We start from the raw sequence: 4,282 nt of genomic DNA, 5'->3' as shown, positions 1-4,282 counted from the left end.
TTTTCACAAGTGTCGTTCTTTTGTCCAAACCCCAATTATGGTACAAAGCCCAATTACCCAATTTTAATATTTAGCCCAACCTCATGATTACTTCGGCATTAAATAAGCATAATAATAACTTAGCTACAAGACATTAAATTAAAAATAACATTAACCATAACTTATAGTGATTAAAAATAGCGTAGCGTTACACGGACAGAATTTCGATTTACACCCTTACAACATTCGCTAACATACCCTTATTATTAGAATTTAAAATTAAAATTAAAATCATAATATATATATATATATATATATATATATATATATATATATATATATATATATATATATATATATATATATATAGATAGATAGATGGAAAAAGGTGTAAAAATTCGTCCAAAACTCGCGAACTTTATAGGACCAGACCTGTCCCTGTTCACCATGCGATCGCATGGTTTTTTGCCTTCCAGGCCATGCGATCGCATGGCCAGCTTTTCCAGGTCACATGTCTTTGTTTGCATTCTGCCGACGATTTATATAAATATATATAATATATAAATAATTTTAAGAATTATTTAAATATTATATTATATTTATGTGCATAGTTGACATGTAATTTTTAGTCCGTTGCGTCGAGCGTTGAGAGTTGACTTTAGTCCCGGTTCCGGATTTTCGAACGTCCTTGCGTACAATTTAATATCTTGTATTTTGCGTTTCGCGACTTGTACTCTTGTAATTTTGAGACGTTTCTCATCAATAATTTGAACCACTTTGATTGTACTTTGTACTTTTGAGCTTTTTGGTCGTTTGCGTCTTCAATTCATCGAATCTGTCTTTTGTCTTCACCTTTTATTATTTAAACGAATATCACTTGTAAATAGGACGATTGCAACTAAAAGCTTGTCTTTCTTGAGGGATAATGCTATGAAATATATGTTCGTTTTTAGCATTATCAAATATTCTCACACTTGAGCGTTGCTTGTCCTCAAGCAATATAGTCTTGAAATAAAAATACTAGAATCACTTCTTTATTCTTCACACTTTGTACATCAGTGATTTCTATACGGCGGTATGAACAATGGTAGTAACGATGTGGTTTACAGTCCCACATGACTATAAAATTTAGATCCCTTAAGGAAATTGGATCTTTATGAAAATATTTGATCTTTTGAAAATTAAATCTAGCTTTTACCCTAGATAAGTTTTCCGGAATAACCCTTCACCGGTGTTTGCAAAATGTTTTTGTGGGTTTGGTAGGTTTCAGATTTGAAAATTTTAGCTCAAAACTTATGGTTTTGTGTCACCCACTTGCTAACCTTGTATTAGGAAAGCAACACGTCCAGTATACTTGTTCCGTATATTACCTTTCGATAAACTACCATCCGGTTGTAAAGGAAAGCGTTTGAACAAGCAACTGTTAAGGCAATGTCCGCTGACATACTTTTAATTATGGTCTATAATGTGTCGGATGCAATTACTATCCTTTGTAGGAGCAATAGTAAAGCTCACCCTATAGTTTTTTGGTCTGGCACAAGGTCCTGTCTTCGACCATGCTATGCAACCACCGTTCTTATGGTTGACACCCGATTTGGTTCAGGTGACCTAATGAATTCCAGGTGAATTCCTAGGATTTTACGTTCAATGGTAATGAACGCATTAAAAATTGATTTTTCAGAAAACAAATCGGTTTGTAATTTTGATCAAAATATTTTCTCGTTCAAGCTCGAGTTTAGATATCATCGAATTCCATGAGTTTGTAATTCTCAATCTTTAAGATCAATCTCTAGGATTGAGTAATATCAGGCTTAAAAGCTAATTTTTGATCTTTTAAAGAGATTATCCTTTCTGGGGATCTGATTCATTAGTCTTATCAAGCTAATTTGCACGGCGTCCTCCCCATTTTACAAGACAGATCCTCTCATGGTTAGGATAAGTCTGACCACTTGGCGACCCTGTTTGATGCTGAGGTCCGTGGATTTCCTGCTGATTTTAGTGATGACTTTTGTAGATTTTTCGTCAACCTACAGCTGGTCTGGACGACAACTTCATGACCTAAATCAAGAAGCGCGTGTCTTTTTCGGAAGACTTTACTTCCTTTTAATGATGAAATTGATTCATCGTGTTGATCCATCTTTCTTTCAAATATATTATAAAAAATTGGGTAAAACGGTTAATTTTGTCCAAAACAAAAGTATCTTCAGTTATTTGTACAAAAATATGTGATATATGTTCAAAATAACTTGGTAAATTTTTCTCACACTTGGCTTTTATTTTCCTTTTTCTTATCCTCTATTCCATTTTAAATGAATTCTAATATTTTGGTTTGTTTCTCAATTTATGTCCTTTTCGAGGTAACAATAATTTCGGTGTTAACATCTAGTTTTATCGTTCAAAAATATGTATAAACATGATTTTGAGTTCATTTAATTGAAAATTTTTAAAAAATTTTACTAGAATTGGGTAGTCAGTATATAAGACTAGGGCTGTTCTTTATTATCATAGAGCACTAGATTCTAATACAACTACCGCGTTACTAGTATTTCTAATGGTAACCAAGTGTTTAAATTTAAAATTTTAAAAATCCGAAAGAATTTAACCTCTTCCCACACTTAAGATCTTGCAATGCCCTCATTTGCAAGAAATCAGTAATAATTTAAATTATTGAGGGTGATTAGCGTAGAAAAATGATTAAATTTTACCAAAGTTTCCAAACATATTCGCGTTTGTTTGCTGAATGATAAATGGTGCACATCATTTGTTCATTCCGTCTTGTTGTTATATCACATTTGTTTTTCATTTTGTCATCAAAAGTACTATCTTTTGCTGAACTTAATGCCATTCTTTGAAAATGCGCTGTTTTACCCTGTTGTGTACAATTGATAATATACATACATACAAATATAAACATGTATGGTAATTTGAAATGGGACTTAAAATCCCACTTTCAAATCAAATATGAAATATTAGTACCAAATTAAAAAATATTAAACATTACATTAATGTATCATAATATCATATGTTTAAACAATAATAAATAAAAATAATAAAAAGATAAAAATCATAGAAATCACCAACAGGAACTATATCAATCTGGATAGGGGTTCCAGTTCATGTCGTCGTCCGGGTTCCATGCTTGGTGATAGGTGTACTGGTAGGCCTGGTTAGGATCGTAGAGAGTATATGGTGGTCTCATCTCGGGCTGGTGTGGAGGATAGTAAGCGGGTCGGGTCGGAACGTAGTGATCCTGAGGTGACAGCCGGCTCATAATCTGACGCTGATGATAGTCCCATCTATCTTGCTGTCGTTGCCTGGAATGCTCGTAATCATTCCGGGCTTGCCACTGCTCCATCTGACGAAATCTCTCCGCGTTTGTCATATCTACCTCATCTATATGCTGGTAGACATCAGTCATAGCCTCCCGAATGACATCCCTAATGTCATCCGCTTCCTCCATTTCCTCGTCCGAACCTCTCTACCTGAGGATGATTACCTTCATAGGGTACTGGTTGATTGCGTCTACTCTTTAATACCTTAGCACCCGCATAAACCTTCAATCCTAAAGGCTCGACCTGTCCCCTACATTCCAAAAGTGGACCCCCTTGGTTCCTATCTACACCTAAGTACTCTCCAATGAGAGTAACAAAAATACCTCCTCCTATAATCCCCCCTTCCTGTATTCCTTCCACCATTTTTGACAAATAAAAACCAACACAGTAGGGGATATTAACAAAGCTTCTTAGGTCTCGAATACACTTTAGGTAAAATAAATCATGTAAGGTCATTTTCTCCTTGTTGTGACCTCTCTGTGTAATTGAGTTAGCCAAAAATCTATGAATTATACGAAGCTCGGCTTTGTTAATATGTAAGTAGGAGTGTTTTCCTCCCAGTTTAAAAACATTATAGTTTGACATACGCTTCCAGACGGCGTTCGCGTCAAAATTCCTATCTACCCTTTCACCACGATAAATCAAATTCATACAATCAGGTAGTAGCAATTCACTAGGAGTGTAAATATGTAATGCCCTGGCCATGTCCAGCATGGACATCCTGTACATCCTACGGCCAAGTATAAACCTAAGAAAACTTCTATCATCTAACCTATCTACATCTACATTTAACGCTATAGTACTCATCCGCTCAACACACCATTCCTTATATATAGGTCTACGAATGGTGAATAGGCGTTCCCAATCGGGAAAAGAAGAACTGCCATACCTTTGGATCAAATGGAGTCTAACTCAGTTAGCTAGTTGGACCCTTTCCAAAGGATCCCAATCGATTACTCTTGGCACCTCTA

The sequence above is a fragment of the Rutidosis leptorrhynchoides genome, chromosome 8, assembly GCF_046630445.1.
Source record: "Rutidosis leptorrhynchoides isolate AG116_Rl617_1_P2 chromosome 8, CSIRO_AGI_Rlap_v1, whole genome shotgun sequence".
Classification (NCBI taxonomy): Eukaryota; Viridiplantae; Streptophyta; class Magnoliopsida; order Asterales; family Asteraceae; genus Rutidosis; species Rutidosis leptorrhynchoides.
Note: the sequence above shows the minus strand (reverse complement) of the source record.